This window comes from Arachis hypogaea, chromosome 14, assembly GCF_003086295.3.
Source record: "Arachis hypogaea cultivar Tifrunner chromosome 14, arahy.Tifrunner.gnm2.J5K5, whole genome shotgun sequence".
NCBI classification, from domain to species: Eukaryota; Viridiplantae; Streptophyta; class Magnoliopsida; order Fabales; family Fabaceae; genus Arachis; species Arachis hypogaea.
The window spans coordinates 18,227,710-18,248,389 of record NC_092049.1 but is presented as its reverse complement, the minus strand read 5'-3'; positions in this window follow the sequence as shown (position 1 = coordinate 18,248,389).

Below are 20,680 nucleotides of genomic sequence, written 5' to 3'. Positions count from 1 at the left end.
TTCATAAGCCAATTTGGCAACATAAGTAATTAAATAAAAGCATTAAAGTATCTGAAAGTAAATGGGAAATATAAAGTAAAAGGAATATTGAACCTGAGAGGAAGTTGAAATAATAAGAAATCCTAATTCTTTTAAGAGGGATCCTAATCCTAAATCCTAAGAGAGAGGAGAGAATCTCTCCCTCTAAAAACTACATCTAAATTATGAAAAGTGAATAATCGGCAGGCCCCCTCTTAAATGGATGCATTCCCCCATTTTATAACCTCTAATATGTGTTTTCTGGACTTGGATCTGGGCTAAAATGGTTTTAGAAATCGCTGGGGGCATTTTCTGCAGTTTTTGCACGTGGCGTCTGTCACGCGTCCGCGTGGGTCACGCGGTCGCGTCATCTGGAGTTCTGCTCTTCCACGCGGTCACGTCAGGCACGCTTCCGCGTCAGTTGTGCTTTTGCTCAAGGCACGCGTCTGCATCAGTCACGCGTTCGCGTCGCTGCCTTTTCGCACTGGGCACGCGGCTGCGTCGTCCATGCGTTCGCGTCGCTGCCATTTTCTTCAAAACTCCATTTTTGTGCTTTCCTTCCATTTTTGTATGTTTCTTTTCCATCCTTTAAGTCATTCCTGCCCTATAAAGTCTGAAAGCACTCAACACACAAATCACGGCATTGAATGGTAATAAAGGATGATTAATTTTAATATTTCTGAAGCATAGGAAACATATTTTTCACATATATCACATAATAAGGAAGGAAAAGTAAAACCATGCAATTTACATGAATAAGTGGGTGAAGGATTGAATAAATCACTTAAATTGAGCACAAAATACATCATAAAATATGGGTTTATCAAGCACTATTTACACAGCCTTTGCCTAAGACTAAGACTTTTGGGATGAGAAGAAGTGAAAGATTGAAGATGGGGATAAGAAAGGGAGCAGCCAATCCTGCTAAACACATAGACCTCACAGATGATTGAAGTTTTTAGGGTTATATAGCTCCTCCTACTGTGGATTTATGTAGGGCTTCTTTTGTGTATTATAGTATATTGTGGATGTATTTTGGTATTGGAAACACCACTTTTTTTGTTTATTTTGCTTTGTGGTGGACCACTTTTGATAGTACATTTTAGGTGGAGCATTTATCTTGTGACTAGTGCAAGTTGGATCCACTGAACTTATCTAATGTGTGGAACATGTTAATGACCACTTTTGTGAATTATATTATTCTAATGATGCATCTGTGATAGGCTGATAGCAGTTGTTTTTAGTTGTATACATTTTCATTCAATATCACAACATTATATTTTAGCAACAAACAAAAAAAAGTTTCATCCATTCAATCTAAATAACATAACATACACTTTTTATAACTGCTCTGTTTAAAGCCAACAATGACCACATCATCCCTAAACTTTACCACATAGCACTGCAACTATTAGGATTACAAAACAAAAAAATAACATTATTTGCATCTTGCTCTGCTTCTTCATGTTTTCTTCCAACTTTCGAAGTTCCTCCTGGACCGAATTCAACTCTACACAGATTCTTCCAACACAGTCATCAACTTCTCCAATCTCCACCTTTAACCTCTCCGTGTCAACACTAAGTCTATCAACCCTCCTTTCTTGTGCATTTTCACCCCTAATTTCACCCTCTACCCGACCAGAGTGATACTGTGAAGCCAATAAGCAAACATCGCCAACCTTCTTTTCTTCATCAACCCATTCAAAAAATTTGCATCTTCTACTTGGGCAGTACATAAACCTTCTATTTGGATTTTTGGGTGTATTAGAACTTTTCAGAATCAAAGAGTCTCCACAGAAGCAACGACTCCTCCTCTCCTTCTGCTTCAACCACTCACCTTTCATATCATCTTCATTATCAATCCACTAAAAAAAACTGCACCTTGGCACTCGTCCACAAGCTACATACCTCCTTCCATGGCTGGCCACTTCAGAAGAAGATAGAACAACAACTGCCTCTCTACAATAACACAAATGTCTTCTCTTGTTGAGACTTCTTGAACTCGAAATTCTCGAAGAACGTTGGGTGGAATCCATGCAAGATGAGAAATTTTCAGCAACAAATAAGAAGAAAGGGAGAAGAGGAGAATGACGAACAGAACAGGGTTCTGGAGTTTTAGGATGAGGGCAAGGATTATGTAGGGTTATACACATGGGTATTTTGGTAAATTTATCATAGGTCAACGTTTTATTTAACGTTGACTGCGAATAGGGACCCAATTAAAACAAAAAAATTGGTATGGGGACCCAATTAAAAGGAAAAAAACTATAGGGACCTAATTAAAAATTTGGCCAAACTATAGGGACCAACAGAATAATTAAACTTTATTTATATTGAAAAAATGGTCTTTGTATTAAAAATTTGATTTATTAGTAATGAATAGAGAGTTGGAAAAGATTTTGATATTGGAACTGGTTAGATTTCAGATTTGTAAATGTTTTGAATATTGGACCTGGGTTGTTTTATTTATTGAAAGTGTTGAGAATTGAAAATGGATTTACAGTATTGAATTTGATTTGTTTGAATTATCAGAAAGGGTTTTCGAGAATTGAAAATGGTTTGGTAGGGACCCTCGAAGGGTGGCAAAGCCCAGATTTTTAGAAGAAATGCTGCATAAATTTTATAAAACTCTGAGGCTTGTTAAAGCTTTATCTAAAAGAAAGTTGAATTTAAAAACTATATTATTTGTTTTCGATTTGTTAAGAAAAGAATAAATTATGCTATGATTTCGAATTGTGAAGAAAAGCATTTTGTTTTGAAATATTTTATTAAGAAACTGAATTTTTCTTTAATTAAACGTTAAAGAAGTTTGGATATATAGAAATTAAAGGTTTTAATGCTAAGATTGAAAGTATACCTATGTGGTGATGTGGAGGTAAGAGTGATTGATTATTTGGTGATGCGGAGGTATGTGTAATTAAGTGGTGATGCGGAGGTACATTTAGTAATGTAGGTGATGCAGAGGTGTGTGTATGTAATTGGTGATGTGGAGGCATAATAAAGAGAAAGAGAATGAAAGTACTAATGCGGAAGTGCCCGCCTGACTAATAGCCTAAGATTGCTAATGCGGGAATATCTGCCTAATTAATAGCATATTGCTTGATTGAATGGGCCTTTGTGCTAAATTGCTAATGCGAAAGTGCCCGCCTGACTGATAATCTAAGATTGCTAATGCGAGAATGTTCGCCTAATTGATAGCCTATTTCTACCATGATGCCAAGATATCCTAACTGACACGGTAAAGAAACCATATTGGGGTTCCCCTCGAGTAACGTCGGGTTGCGGGCAGACTACCGACGCGTGAGCTCATGGCCTGCCTAGGACAGACATGCATCATATTGTTTGCGTATTTGCATTTGGTTGTATTTTGCTTGTTGTATTTTCTTTGTGATTGTGCTAGTTGTCTTATTCTACCTTGCTGGTGTGTTCAATTAGATTTCTGGTACTATTAGTTTATGTACTAAAGTATTTAAGAATTATTGTTTTAAATGAGTTTTGTTTTAAGTTCAGAAATAATGAAAGCAATTAATTGTCTAAAGTAAAATTAAAAAGTATTTTCAAAGGGTTGATAAAAGAATAGTTCTATAGAGTAAAGTCAATTATTCGCATTTTGTTCATTACTTTTACATCATTCACTTCTCCTATTGATAACATGCGAGGACGACATTCTCATATGCCTACAGATTTCTCTTTCAGCAACAGGTTCAAGAATCTTTGGCGCGGAGCTGCGACCGAACATCAGGGCTTTATGTACATATGTATCCGTATCTTCTGTGTTTGGTCTAGTCTTAGACTTTCCCCTCGCCATTTATTGTCTTTGATTCTTTTTAGAGGGGTAGGCTTGTATTTTGAGAATCTTGGATTATGTCTATGTATATGATGCTATGTGGGTATATATATATTTTTGTGAATAAAAGGTTTAAAGTATAGACTCACCGTTTCTGAAATAAAATTTCGGTTCGTATTCGCAAAGGCTCGTTATTAAATAAAGATATTATAAATTAAAAAGGTAGAGGTAAGTAACGCCTGAGCTTTTAGTACGATCATAAGGTGCTAAAAGTTAGGGTGTTATAGTTGGAATCTCTTCAGGAGTTCCAATGATATTTAAATCATCAACGTACGCAGCAATTATAATGAATCTAGATGCAAATTTCTTTATAAAAACACATAGGCAGGTATCATCATTCTTGAATCCAGTTTTTACCAGATATTCAGTAAGACGATTATTCCACATTTGTCCAGATTGCTTTAGACCATATAAAGATATTTACAATTTGACTCAGCCAATTGATGTTTAGATATCTTTTGTCTTTCAGAAATTTTTATATAGATATCACGATCTAATGATCCATATAAATAAGTTGTCACCACATTCATTAGATGCTTATATAGTTTATGGTATGTGGATAAACTGACCAAATAACGCAATGTTATTACATCTACTACAGAGGAATATGTTTCTTCATAATTTATACAAGATTTTTGCGAAAAATCTTGTGCCACAAGTCGAGTTTTGTAGTGTACAATTTCATTTTTCTCATTTCATTTTCTCACAAATACCCATCTGTATCCAACAGGTTTCACATCTTTTGGTATACGGACTACAGGTCCAAAGACTTCACGCTTTGCAAGTGAATCTAACTCAGCCTTCATAGCTTTTTTCTATTTTGGCCAATCATTCTTTTGTCGCCATTCTTCGACTGTTCTTGGCTCAAGATCCTTACTTTCATGCATGATGTGTAATACCACATTACAAGCAAATGTTTCATTGACAATTATTTTATTTCAGTTCATTTTTCTCATATAAAGACATAATTTATCGAGATCTCATCATTTTCAGAATTTTCAGGTACCTGAACATTTTCTGTTCGTCAAAATTATATCAGAATTTTGGACACTTTCTGATGTCTTTTCTATATCTTTATCTTTTTAACAGTAGTACCATTTATCTTTTTAATTATATCTTTACCTTTATCATAATTTTGTTTCAGTAGCTATTTGTCTAACTAGAACATCAATTCGAATTGAGGCATTTTCAACTGGTATATAGGATTTACTTATTTTCATTAGGCAATTCATTTGCTATTCTTTGTAAATGTTTAATCTTTTGAACTTCTAGTTCATGTTGCTCTGATCGTGGGTCTATATGCATTAACGATGATGCATTCCAATTAAGTTCTTTCTCAAGTGACTTATTCTCTCTCCCAATGTTGGAAACATTAATTTATTAAAATGACAATTTACAAATCAAGTTTAAACACATCTCCTGTTTGTATCTCAAGATACATCACTATAGAGGAAGAATCATATCCAATATATATTTTCAATTTTCTTTGGGTTCTATTTTGGTGCGATAAGACGGAACAGCTGGAACATATATCGTATACCCAAATATTCTCAAATGGAAAATATTTGGCTGTTGGCCAAAAGCTAATTGCAGAGAAGAAAATTGGTGGTAACTTGTTGGCATTAAGGAATAAGTGCTGCAGCATGTAAAATAGCATACCTCAAGCAGAGGTTGGGAGATTTATTCTCATAAGTAAGGGTCTAGCAATCAATTGGAGCCTTTTAATAAGTGACTCTGCTAGCTCATTTTGTGTATGAACATAAGCTATTGAATATTCAACACTTATACCATTGGCCATACAATAAACATCAAAGGCTTGGGAAGTGAATTCACTAGCATTATTAAGACGAATGATTTTGATTGAATTTTCTGAAAAAATGTGCTTTTATTCGAATAATTTGAGCAAATAATCTCGCAAATGTCAGGTTGCGAGAAAACAATAAGTACACATGGGACCATATCGAAAATGCATCTAATAGGACCATAAAATATCTAAAAGATCTACAAGGTGGATGAATAAATCCACATATATCGTCTTAAATCTTTTCTAGGAATTCAGGTGATTCAAATCCAATTTTTACTGGTGATGGTCTTAAAATTAGCTTTTCCTAAGAACATGCAGCACAACAAAATTCACTAGATTTAAGAATTTTCTAGATCTTTAGTGAATGTCCATGGAATTTTCAATAATTCTCTGTATCATGGTTGTTTCAGAATGGCCCAATCGATTATGCCAAATTATGAATTTATTTGGATTGGTAAACTTCTGGTCTACAATGGCATGTAATTCAGTTGCACTAATTTAATATAATATAACCCAGATAAAAGTGAGGGTAACTTTTCTAATATAACTTTTTTATTTGAATCATGAGTTGTGATATATAAGTACTTATGATTTTCCCCATTCATTGTTTTAATATGATATCCATTTCAGCAAATATCTTTAAAATTCAACAAGTTTCTTAGAGACTTAGTAGACAATAGTGCATTATTTATTATGATTTTGTTCCTCTGAAAACAAAATTATAACTCTTCTGGAGCCTTCTATCAAATTGCCTCAGCCAATAATGGTATTAACACATTCTTCTTTTGGTACAAGATGAGTAAAATATATATTACTTTTGAGAATGATATGCGAACTTGCATTATCCGCAAGGCAAATATCTTCATTATATGTTCTTACCATTTTTCAAAGACATATAATAATAATAAAATGAATAAAAGTACATGCGTAATAAAATTATATTCCTGATTAAAATTATTTTTTTTAAGAAGCACTGTATATAGTATCATATACTAAAAATTTTATTATTATTATTATTATTATTATTATGGAATTTGACACATTTAATGATCATAAACATTAATATTTTATTAAATATTATTTATATACATCATACTTGAAATTCCAATACATAAGAAATAAAACTTAACAAAAAAATTTTTACATTATTTATTTATATAAGTACTTAAGGAACTCAAATATTAAACTTTTCCACAATTGATTAAATGACCAATATTTCTTTCAGAATTCTCAAAGAAATCAGATACTTCATAATTAGTAGTGTAATTTTCAACAACATCCCTTTGAAACAAAATTTGCCTCCTTTCCTTTATCATCTTTTTTCAAGGATGCTCGATAAAGATCAACTAAGTGCCTTGGGATACGATAGGTAGTGACCAATAGTCTTTTTCACCACAACGAAATTATTTATCATCTGTTGATTTATTTTGCCTATTATTTTTTTTATCCCATTTCTGGTGAGATCTTTTATTGTGAAAATAATTTTTCTTTCTTTCATAATTTTTTTGTTACTAAAACCTTGTCATTTACCTCTTTTGTGATTATAATTTGTCGCATTTACTTCAAGAAATGGGGCAGCGCTAGCTGGGTGCACTTCATGATTTCTTAAAAGTAATTCATTGTTATGGTCAGCAACAAGAAGGCAAGAAATTAGCTCAGAATATTTTTTAAATTCTTTTTCTCGATATTGCTGCTACATGAGCACATTCGAGGCATGGAAGGTCGAAAAAGTTTTCTCTAACATGTCATTATCAGTTATTTTTTTCCACATAATTTCATTTACCTCGCATTGCTGAATTGTATTCATTTATGAATTTAAAATCCTGTAGACGCAAGTGTGTCTATTCATATCAGGCTTGAGGAAGTATTATTATCTTTTGATGATTATACATTTCTTCAAGGTTCTTCCATAGATCTGCAAGATCTTTTAGTGTGAAATATTCATTTTTTTAATCATTCGTCAAGATGACGACGAAGGAAGATCATGACTTTAACTTTATCTTTTTGGGATGTTTTATTTTCAACTTTAATAGTATCTCCAAGATTCATTAAATCAAAATAAATTTCGGCATTTAATATCCATAATAAGTAGTTATTTCTAGATCAGAAAAGCTCTACATCCATGTAAAAATTACATGGATGGTATCCAAGTACTTTCCACTCCACGCATTTTCCCCTACCCACACACTCGTTTGTTTTACACGCGTCTCATATAACGTATATGGTGCACAAATTGTGAATCACACTTTTCACAACTCGTACCACTAACCAGCAAGTGCACTGGGTCGTCCAAGTAATACCTTACGTGAGTAAGGGTCGAATCCCACGGAGATTGTTGGTTTGAAGCAATCTATGGTTATCTTGCAATTCTTAGTCAGGAAGTCAATTATATTTATCAGTTGAATTGCGAATGAACAAGAGAGCATGGGTTAAAAGTTACTTGTTATGCAGTAATGGAGAATATGTTGGAGTTTTGAAGATGCTTTGTCTTCTGAATCTCTGCTTTCCTCTGTCCTCTGATTCACGCACGCACGTCCTTCTATGGCAAGCTGTGTGTTGGGGCATCACCGTTGTCAATGGTTACATCCCCTCCTCTTGTGAAAATGGTCCAAATGCTCTGTCACAGCACGGCTAATCATCTGAGGTTCCCGATCATGCTGGAATAGGATTCACCCTCCTTTTGCGTCTGTCACTACACCCAGCACTCGCGAGTTTGAAGCTCGTCACAGTCATTCAATCCCTGAATCCTACTCGGAATACCACAGACAAGGTTTAGACTTTCCGGATTCTCATGAATGCCGCCATCAATCTAGCTTATACCACGGAGATTCTGATTAAGGAATCTAAGAGATATTCATTCAATCTGATGTAGAACGGAGGTGGTTGTCAGGCACGCGTTCGTGGGAGAATGATGATGATTGTCACGTTCATCACATTCATGTTGAAGTGCGAATGAACATCTTAGATAGGAACACGCATATTTGAATAGAAAACAGGAATACTTGCATTAATTCATTGAGACACAGCAGAGCTCCTCACCCCCAACAATGGAGTTTAGAGACTCATGCCGTCAAAGAGTACAAAGTTTAGATCTAAAAATGTCATGAGATACAAAATAAGTCTCTAAAAGTTGTTTAAATACTAAACTAGTAGCCTAGGTTTACAGAAATTGAGTAAACTATAACAGATGGTATAGAGATCCACTTCTGGGGCCCACTTGGTGTGTGCTGGAGCTGAGACTTAAGCAATTCACGTGCATAAGGCCATTTTGGGCATTCAACGCCAGGTTTGGATCCATTTCTGGCATTGAACTCCAACTTTTGATCCTTTTCTGGCGCTGGACACCAGAATTGGGCAGAGAACTGGCGTTGAACACCAGTTTACGTCATCTATCCTTGAGCAAAGTATGGACTATTATATATTTCTGGAAAGCCCTGGATGTCTACTTTCCAACGCAATTGGAAGCACGCTATTTCGAGTTCTGTAGCTCCAGAAAATCCACTTTGAGTGCAGGGAGGTCAGAATCCAACAGCATTAGCAGTCCTTTTTCAGCCTGAATCAGATTTTTGCTCAGCTCCCTCAATTTCAGCCAGAAAAATACCTGAAATTACAGAAAAACACACAACTCATAGTAAAGTCCAGAAATATGAATTTTTCCTAAAAACTAATGGAAATAGACTAAAAACTAACTAGAATATACTAAAAACTATATGAAATTAACCCCAAAAAGCGTATAAAATATCCGCTCATCACAACACCAAACTTAAACTGTTGCTTGTCCTCAAGCAACTAGACAAATAAAATAGGAGACTAATAGGTTGAGAAGCAATAATATCTCAGAGTTTTTGAGTGAAGCTCAGATTCTAATTAGATGAGCGGGACTAGTAGCTTTTTGCTTCCGAACAGTTTTGGCATCTCACTTTATCCATTGAAGTTCAGAGTGATTGGCATCTATAAGAACATAGAATTCAGATAGTGTTATTGATTCTCCTATTTCAGTATGATGATTCTTGAACACAGCTATTTCATGAGTCTTGGCCGTGGCCCTAAGCACTTTGTTTTCCAGTATTACCACTGGATACATAAATGCCACAGACACATAATTGGGTGAACCCTTTGGATTGTGACTCAGCTTTGCTAAAGTCCCCAATCAGAGGTGTCCAGAGTTCTTAAGCACACTCTTCTTTCTGCTTTGGACCTTGACTTTAACCGCTCAGTCTCAAGTTTTCACTTGACACCTTCACGCCACAAGCACATGGTTAGGGACAGCTTGGTTTAGCCGCTTAGGCCAGGATTTTATTCCCTTAGGCCCTCCTATCCACTGATGCTCAAAGCCTTGGGATCCTTTTTATTACCCTTGCCTTTTGGTTTTAAGGGCTATTGGCTTTTTCTGCTTTTTTTTTTTTTGCTGCTTTTTCTTGCTTCAAGAATCATTTTTATGATTTTTCAGATTATAAATAACATGTCTCATGTTCACCATTCTTTCAAGAGCCAACATATTTAACAGTCTTAAACAACAAATTCAAAAGACATATGCACTATTCAAGCATTCATTCAGAAGACAGAAAGTATTGCCATCACATGTAACTAATTAGAATTTCTCTTATTAAAACTCGAAATTTTATTGCCTCTTATTCAAAAGATCTACTATTTTATTCATGTTTGCTGATGATGAGAAAAATAAACTATGGCTTAATTGGAGATAAGATCAAAATAGATACTAATTACTACTATATGACTCCTAAGGTGAACTTCTCTAATGACACTATCACAGAGTTAAAGCAGAAATTGGAATTTAACAACCTTTGTTCTGGGAAATAGGTGTTCCTCTGATCCGTGGGGTGCTTGATTCTTCAAGAGATAACTTCTGGCGCTTCAATTCCCTTAAGTCACGCCCTTGCTCCTCTTGTTCTTTAAACATATAGGTCAGCATTTGACTGTGTTCCTTCTGTTCTTTTATTATTTGCTCCATAGCTTCCTGTATCTTGGTGATAGACGTCTCAAGATACTCCTAGTATTCAGATTGAGGGATTTCTGGGATAAATTCCTGTGTTTTCTTCTTGGTGGGATCATCCTGTGCTTGTTGTTTTTCCATTGATGCTTTGGTAATTGGTTTCTCAACTGAGATATACTCAGTTATTCCCATCCTTACCCCAGCATCCTTGCAGAGCAGAGAAATCACGTTTGGATAAGCCAACATGGCTTCTTTAGAATTTTTCTTAGCAATTTTGTAGAGTTCAGCTGAGATCGGCTGATGAACTTCCACTTCTTTTTCCATCATGATGCAGTGGATCATCACTGCTCTTTTAACTGTGACTTCAGAACGGTTGCTGGTAGGCAACAGAGAATGCCCAATGAAGTCCAGCCATCCTCTGGCGACTGGTTTGAGATCTTCTCTCTTGAGTTGATTTGGGACACCCTTTGTGTTGGTGGTCCACCTGGCTCCAGGGATACATATTGTCCTCTAAAATCTTATCCAGGCCCTTGTCTGTTCTCATCATTCTCCTGTTGAAGGAGTCTGGATCATCTTTCAGCTGAGGTAGCTTTAAGATCTCTCTGATCTTGTCAGGGGTGGTATGAACAATCTTTCCTCTGACCATGGTCCGATATTCATAGAAAGCAGTTCCAGATAGTTTTTGCTTGTCAGTCTGCCACATATTAGCATAAAACTCCTGGATCATATTCCTTCACACTTTCGTTTCAAGATTAGCTAGGACTTCCCAGTTCCTGATTCGAATTTGCTCCTGGATCTCCGGATATTCATCTTCTTTCAGATCGAATCTAACTTCCGGGATCACTGATCTCAGACCCATTATTTTATTATAATGGTCTGAATGTTCTTTAGATAAGAACTTCCCTTGATTCCAAAGTGGTTTTGGAACGCTCTCTTTCTTGCCTCTTGGAGTGGGTTGTTTTCCTTTAGGAGCCATGATCTTAGTGATCGCGGATAAACACACCAAACTTAGAGGTTTGCTTGTCCTCAAGCAAAAGAAAAGAAAGGAGAGGGATAGAAGGAGAGCTAGGTGCAATTGTTGATGGAAAGGGGGGGCTGAACCCAAATTTAAAGGGAGGGAGGGTGGGTTTTCGAAAAAAAGAGATAAAGATATGATAAAAAGATTGATTTGGAAAAGATAAGATAGAAGATATGATAAGAGAGGATATAGTTTAAGATTGAAAAGATATGAAAGATTTTTGAAAAAGATAGATTTAGATTTTGAAAAAGATAAAGTGGAGGTTTTGAAAAAGATATTGATGAGTTGAAAAGATAGATTTGTAAAAAAAAAGATTTGAAAAGAGTTGGATTGAATTTGCAAAGAGGCCTGGTGCTTATGGATTAAAATACATTTGATATTTTTAAGGTAGGATTTTTAAAAATTAGGGATTTTAGAAATCAGGGTTCTTAACATGTTTATGCAAGAAATCATGAATTGAAGTATGAAAATCAAGATTTAGAATGAAAAAATATGAAGAAAAATGATTTTTGCCTCCTCCCTGCCATCCTGGCGTTTGAACGCCCAAACACTGCCTGTTTTGGGCGTTCAACGCCCAAATGCTGCTCTCCTGGGTGTTCAACGCCCAGCTGCTACCATTACTGGCGTTCAACGCCCAGTGGGTGCCCATTTCTGGCGTTGAACGCCCAGATTGCTACCATTACTAACGTTCAACGCCCAATGGATGCCCATTTTGGGCGTTGAACGCCCAAAATACACTTTTACTGGCGTTTTCCTGCCAGTGAGCTCTTTTTCTCTGTTTTGTGTGCCGAATCCTTCTGTAACTCTGTGGACTTATATAAATGATTCCTCACCTAAGTGTCAGTGAACTTTATATAAACAAATAAAAATAAAAATAGGGCAAAATGCTTTAGAGGATTGATGCCCCATGGCTGGGTTGCCTCCCAGCAAGCGCTTCTTTATTGTCTTTAGCTGGACCTTGCTGAGCTTTTAGTCTAGCTTCAGCCTTGAGCACTCTTGCTCAATGTTGCCTTCAAGATAGTGTTTGATTCTCTGTCCATTGACAATGAACCTCTTATCAGAATCAATATCTTGAAGCTCCACATAACCATATGGTGATACACTTGTAATCACGTATGGTCCCCTCTACCGGGATTTCAATTTCCCGGAGAATAGCCTGAGTCTAGAGTTGAACAGCAGAACCTTCTGTCCTGGCTCAAAGATTCTAGATGACAGCTTTCTGTCATGCCACTTTTTTTATTTCTCTTTATAAAGCTTGGCATTTTCGAAAGCTGTGAATCTGAATTCCTCTAGCTCATTTAGCTGGAGCAATTTTTTTTCTCCTGCTAATTTGGCATCAAAATTTAGGAATCTGGTTGCCTAGTAGGCTTTATGTTCCAGTTCCACGGGCAGGTGACATGCCTTACCATACACAAGTTGGTATGGAGTGGTCCCTATAGGGATCTTGAATGCTGTTCTGTAAGCCCACAGAGCATCATCCAGGCTCCGTGCCCAATCCTTTCTACGGGTACTTACTGTCCGTTCTAGGATTCTCTTTAATTCTCTGTTAGAGACTTCAGCTTGCCCATTAGTTTGTGGATGATATGGAGTAGCCACCTTATGGCGAATTCCATACCGAACCATTGCAGAGTAAAGCTGTTTATTGCAGAAGTGAGTGCCCCCATCACTGATGAGTACTCTAGGGACACCAAACCTGCTAAAGATATGTTTCTGGAGGAACTTCAGCACTGTTTTAGTATCATTGGTGGGTGTGGCAATGGCCTCAACCCATTTTGATACATAGTCAACTGCTACCAGAATATAAGTGTTTGAGTATGATGGTGGGAAGGGTCCCATGAAGTCAATTCCCCATACGTCAAACAACTCAATTTCCAAGATTCCTTGTTGAGGCATGGCGTAACCATGAGGCAGATTACCAGCTCTTTGGCAACTGTCACAGTTACGTACAAACTCTCGGGAATCTTTATAGAGTGTGGGCCAATAGAAGCCACATTGGAGGACCTTGGTGGCTGTTCGCTCACCTCCGAAATGGCCTCCATATTGAGATCCGTGGCAATACCACAGGATCCTCTGTGCTTCTTCTCTAGGCACACACCTACGAATTATTCCGTCTGCACATCTCTTAAAGAGATAAGGTTCATCCCACAAGTAGTACTTTGCATCAGTAATTAATTTTTTCTTTTGTATCCTGTTGTACTCCTTGGGTATGAACCTTGCAGGTTTATAGTTTGCAATATCGGCAAACCATGGTGTTTCCTGAATGGCAAATAAATGCTCATCTGGAAAAGTCTCAGAGATCTCAAGAGAGAGGAGGGGCGTCCCTTCTACTGGCTCTATCCGGGATAGATGATCAGCCACTTGGTTCTCTGTCCCTTTTCTGTCTCTTATTTCTATATCAAACTCTTGCAGAAGCAACACCCATCTGATGAGCCTGGGTTTTGAATCCTGCTTTGTGAGTAGATATTTAAGAGCAGCATGATCAGTATACACAATCACTTTTGATCCTACTAAGTATGATCTGAACTTGTCAATGGCGTAAACCACTATAAGTAATTCTTTTTCTGTGGTTGTGTAATTTTTCTGGGCATCATTTAGAACGCGACTGGCGTAATAAATGACGTGCAGAAGCTTATCATGCCTCTGTCCCAACACTGCACCAATGGCGTGATCACTGGCATCACACATTAGCTCAAATGGTAATGTCCAGTCTGGTGCAGAAATGACTGGTGCTGTGACCAGCTTAGCTTTCAGAATTTTAAACGCCTGCAGGCACTCTGTGTCAAACACAAATGGCGTGTCAGCAGCTAGCAGATTGCTTAGAGGTTTTGCGATTTTTGAAAAATCCTTTATAAACCTCCTATAGAATCTTGCATGCCCCAGAAAGCTTCTGATTGCCTTAACATTGGCAGGTGGTGGTAATTTTTCAATTACCTCTATTTTTGCTTGATCCACCTCTATTCCCTTGTTTGAGATTTTATGCCCAAGAACAATTCTTTCAGTCACCATAAAGTGACATTTTTCCCAGTTTAAAACCAGGTTGGTCTCTTGGCATCTTTTAAGAACAAGTTTCAGGTGATCAAGGCAGGAGCTGAATGAGTCTCCATATACTGAGAAGTCATCCATGAAGACTTCCAGAAATTTTTCCACCATATCAGAGAAAATAGAGAGCATGCATCTCTGGAAGGTTGCAGGCGCATTACACAGCCCAAATGGCATCCTTCTATAAGCAAACACTCCAGATGGACATGTGAATGCTGTTTTCTCTTGATCCTGGGGATCTACTGCAATCTGGTTATAGCCTGAGTAGCCATCCAAAAAGTAGTAATAATCATGACTTGCCAGTCTTTCTAGCATCTGGTCTATGAATGGTAAAGGAAAATGATCCTTTCTGGTGGCTGTATTGAGCCTTCTGTAGTCAATACACATGCGCCACCCTGTAACTGTTCTTGTAGGAACCAGTTCATTTTTTTCATTATGAATCACTGTCATGCCTCCCTTTTTTGGGACGACTTGGACAGGGCTCACCCAGGGGCTATCAGAAATAGGATAAATAACCCCAGCCTCTAGTAATTTGGTGACCTCTTTCTGCACCACTTCCTTCATGGCTGGATTTAGCCGCCTTTGTGGTTGAACCACTGGTTTAGCATTATCCTCCAATAGGATTTTGTGCATGCATCTAGCTGGGCTTATGCCCTTAAGGTCACCTATGGACCACCCAAGAGCTGTCTTGTGTGTCCTTAGCACTTGAATAAGTGCTTCCTCTTCTTGTGAATTTAAAGCAGAGCTTATGATCACTGGAAAAATGCCACCTTCTCCCAGAAATGCATATTTCAAGGATGGTGGTAATGGCTTGAGCTCGGGTTTAGGAGGTTTTTCCTCTTCCAGAAGAAATTTCAGAGGCTCTTTCATGTCCTCTGAATCCTCCAAATCAGGCTGAACATCTTTAAAGATGTTTTCCAACTCTGATTCGAGACTCTCAGCCATGTTGATCTCTTCTACCAAAGAGTCAATAAGATCAACTTTCATGCAGTCTTTTGATGTGTCAGGATGCTGCATGGCTTTGACAGCGTTCAACTTAAACTCATCATCATTGACTCTCAGGGTTATTTCCCCCTGTTGGACGTCAATGAGGGATCGTCCAGTTGCTAGGAAGGGTCTTCCTAGAATGAGAGTAGCACTCTTGTGCTCCTCCATTTCCAACACAACAAAGTCAGTGGGAAAGGCGAATGGCCCAACTCTGACAATCATGTCTTCAATCACGCCTGATGGGTATTTAGTGGAGCCATCAGCAAGTTGGAGACATATCTTGGTTGGTTTAACTTCTTCAGTTAAGCCAAGCTTTCTGATAGTGGATGCAGGTATTAGGTTGATGCTTGCCCCAAGATCGCATAAAGTTGTCTTGGTGCATTGACCTTCTAATATGCATGGTATCAGAAAACTCCCAGGGTCTTTGAGCTTCTCAGGAAAGCTTTTCAGAATGACTGCACTGCATTCTGCAGTGAGGAGAACTCTTTCTGTTTCTCTCCAATCCTTTTTATGACTCAAGATCTCTTTCATGAACTTGGCATAAGAAGGTATTTGCTCAAGTGCTTCTGCAAATGGAATCTTTATTTCAAGAGTCCTGAGGTAATCTGCAAAGCGAGCAAATTGCTTATCCTGCTCCTCTTTCCGGAGTTTTTGAGGATAAGGTATCTTGGCTTTATATTCTTCAACCTTAGTTGCTGTAGGTTTATTGCCTACAGAAGTGGTTGAAGAAGCCTTTTCAGAGGGGTTGTCATCAGCACATGTGTGTGTCTGATCCCTCACTGGCAATTGAGTGCCAGAGTTAGAAGCTGGAGTGACGTGAGATGCCAACTCATTGTCTGTTCCTGGCGTCTGAACGCCAGAACTGTGCCCATTTTGGGCGTTCAGCGCCAGGTCTTGCCCATTTTGGGCGTTCAACGCCAGATTCTTGCCTATTTCTGGCGTTGAACGCCAGTCCTGAGCATGGTCTGGGCGTTCAGCGCCAGCTTTCCACCAAATTTCTGGCGTTTTAATTCCAGAATTACTTTTCTCTGGGCTCTTACTGTCCTCAGGTGAATTTTTGGTGGTTTGCTCGTTTCTTAGCTTTTTACTACCTTGAGGTGGGGTATTTAATGTTTTCCCACTTCTTAGTTGAACTGCTTGGCATTCTTCTGTTATTTGCCTTGATAGCTGCTGCTTTGTTTGCTTAAACTGTTCGTCCATATGTATATTAGCCATCCTTGTCTCTTGTAGTCTATCTTTGAATTTGGCTAACTGCTTTGTTAGAAAATCCAATTGCTGATTGAATTCAGCAGCTTGTTTCACAGGACTGAGTTCAGCAGTTGCTGTTTTAACCTCTTCTTTCATGGAAGGGTCACTGCTTAGGTACAGATGCTGATTCCTGGCAACTGTATCAATGAGCTCTTGAGCTTCTTCAATTGTCTTTCTCATGTGGATAGATCCACCAGCTGAGTAATCTAGAGACATCTGAGCTCCTTCAGCAAGCCCATAATAGAAGATGTCTAACTGAACCCACTCTGAAAACATTTCAGAAGGGCATTTTCGTAGCATCTCTCTGTATCTCTCCCAGGCATCATAAAGAGATTCACTATCTCCTTGTTTAAAGCCTTGGATGTCCAGCCTTAGCTGTGTCATCTGTTTTGGGGGAAAGTATTGATTCAGGAATTTTTCTGTCAGCTGTTCCCATGTCCTTATGCTGGCCTTAGGTTGGTTATTCAACCACCTCTTAGCTTGATCTTTTACAGCAAATGGAAACAGTAATAGTCTGTAGACATCCTGATCTATTTCTTTATCATGTACTGTGTCAGCAATCTGTAGAAACTGGGCCAGAAACTCTGTAGGTTCTTCTTGTGGAAGACCGAAATACTGACAATTTTGCTGCACCATGATAATGATCTGAGGATTCAACTCAAAGCTACTGACTCCAATGAAGGGTATGCATATGCTACTCCCATATGAAGCAGTAGAGGGGTTAGAATATGATCCCAGAGTCCTCCTGGACTGTTCATTTCCGCTTAGGTCCATGATGGAGAAAGGGAGATGATATAAAAATTATTTTTATTTATTTATTTATTTATTTATTTCGAAATCAAAATAAATCAAAATAAAATAAATAAAAATGAGTGAAAGATTTTCGAAAAAGTGATAGAGAGAAAGTGGTTAGGAGATTTTGAAAAGGATATGATGATTTTGAAAAAGGTTTTAAATTTTGAAATAAAAATCTAAATTTTAGAAATAGATTTCGAAAAAGATGCTTTAAAATAGAGAGAAAAGATATTTTTGAATTTTAAGAAGAGAGAGAAAAACAATAAGACAGCACAAGATTTAAAATTTTTAGATCTAATGCTCCTTGTTTTCGAAAATTTTTGGAGGAAAAACACCAAGGAACACCAAACTTAAGAATTTTAAGATCAAGACACAAGGAAAACTCACGAACACTTTGAAGACTCACAAGAACACAAGAACATGAAGGAAGAACAACAAACTTAAAATTTTTAGAAAACCAAACTAAAATTTTTTTGAAAAACACAGAAAAATCAACAAGAAAACACCAAACTTAAAGTTTGGCACAGGATTTAATAGAGAAATTATTTTTGAAAAATATTTTAAAAAGAAAATAAGGATTCTAAAATTTTAACACGACAATAATAAGAGACTCTAAACAAAAAAAAAGAAATTTTTCCTAATCTAAGCAACAAAATAAACCGTTAGTTGTCCAAACACGAACAATCCCCGGCAACGGCGCCAAAAACTTGGTGCACGAATTGTGAATCACACTTTTCACAACTCGTACCACTAACCAGCAAGTGCACTGGGTCGTCCAAGTAATACCTTACGTGAGTAAGGGTCGAATCCCACGGAGATTGTTGGTTTGAAGCAATCTATGGTTATCTTGCAATTCTTAGTCAGGAAGTCAATTATATTTATCAGTTGAATTGCGAATGAACAAGAGAGCATGGGTTAAAAGTTACTTGTTATGCAGTAATGGAGAATATGTTGGAGTTTTGGAGATGCTTTGTCTTCTGAATCTCTGCTTTCCTCTGTCCTCTGATTCACGCACGCACGTCCTTCTATGGCAAGCTGTGTGTTGGGGCATCACCGTTGTCAATGGTTACATCCCCTCCTCTTGTGAAAATGGTCCAAATACTCTGTCACAGCACGGCTAATCATCTGAGGTTCCCGATCATGCTGGAATAGGATTCACCCTCCTTTTGCGTCTGTCACTACGCCCAGCACTCGCGAGTTTGAAGTTCGTCACAGTCATTCAATCCCTGAATCCTACTCGGAATACCACAGACAAGGTTTAGACTTTACGGATTCTCATGAATGCCGCCATCAATCTAGCTTATACCATGGAGATTCTGATTAAGGAATCTAAGAGATATTCATTCAATCTGATGTAGAACGGAGGTGGTTGTCAGGCACGCGTTCGTGGGGGAATGATGATGATTGTCACGTTCATCACATTCATGTTGAAGTGCGAATGAATATCTTAGATAGGAACACGCATGTTTGAATAGAAAACAGGAATACTTGCATTAATTCATTGAGACACAGCAGAGCTCCTCACCCCCAACAATGGAGTTTAGAGACTCATGCCGTCAAAGAGTACAAAGTTCAGATCTAAAAATGTCATGAGATACAAAATAAGTCTCTAAAAGTTGTTTAAATACTAAACTAGTAGCCTAGGTTTACAGAAATTGAGTAAACTATAACAGATGGTATAGAGATCCACTTCTGGGGCCCACTTGGTGTGTGCTGGGGCTGAGACTTAAGCAATTCACGTGCATAAGGCCATTTTGGGCGTTCAACGCCAGGTTTGGATCCATTTCTGGCGTTGAACTCCAACTTTTGATCCTTTTCTGGCGCTGGACGCCAGAATTGGGCAGAGAACTGGCGTTGAACGCCTGTTTACGTCGTCTATCCTTGAGCAAAGTATGAACTATTATATATTGATGGAAAGCTCTGGATGTCTACTTTCCAACGCAATTAGAAGCACGCCATTTCGAGTTCTGTAGCTCCAGAAAATCCACTTTGAGTGCAGGGAGGTCAGAATCCAACAGCATTAGCAGTCCTTTTTCAGCCTGAATCAGATTTTTGCTCAGCTCCCTCAATTTCAGCCAGAAAAATATCTGAAATTACAGAAAAACACACAACTCATAGTAAAGTCCAGAAATATGAATTTTTCCTAAAAACTAATGGAAATAGACTAAAAACTAACTAGAATATACTAAAAACTATATGAAATTAACCCCAAAAAGCGTATAAAATATCCGCTCATCAGTATATAACGTAATCCTTCTTTTGCGTGATCAACTTTTCTCAACGTAAACCTTTCTCAATGTAAAATTTTCCATATAACGTAATCCAAGTACCTTCTTCTTCTTCTTCTTCTTCTTCTCTATTCACGTTCTTCTTCTTGTTGTTGTTGTTCTTCTTCTTCTTCATGTTCTCCTTCTTCTTCTTTAACCTAATTAAATTCATTGTTCTCCTCTATTCGCATTTTTCTTCTCTACATTATGGATATGGATTAACTTCAACGTAATTAGCTTCGTCATTCATCTTCTTCTTCATTTTCTTCTTTGATCTGTACTTCTGAATTGAAACAATGAATCAATCAACTTCAGATTAGTTGAATGAGTGCGATTTGGATAATTCTTCTGAAACATATCAATTTGATGAGGTTTGGATTATTGAATTTTGAATCTAATTCAATGGAATGAAATTGCTAATTTTATTTGAAGTGAATTGAATGGACTGAGGTGATCTATATCTGAATTGAATTGAATTAAATTAATAATATGTAACTGTGAGTAATTGTGAGTGTGAGTAACTGCGAGTAACTGTGAGTAACTTTTCAGTTTGGTCAGTACTAAATAGTTGATTCACCATGTTCATGTGTTCGGTTCTGTATGCAGAAAGGAGTAAAAAAAATTAGATGAATATATTCTGTTTTGTTTCCTAAGCACTATATAATTCTTTCACCATAATTAATATTTCAGTTCACCATAATTA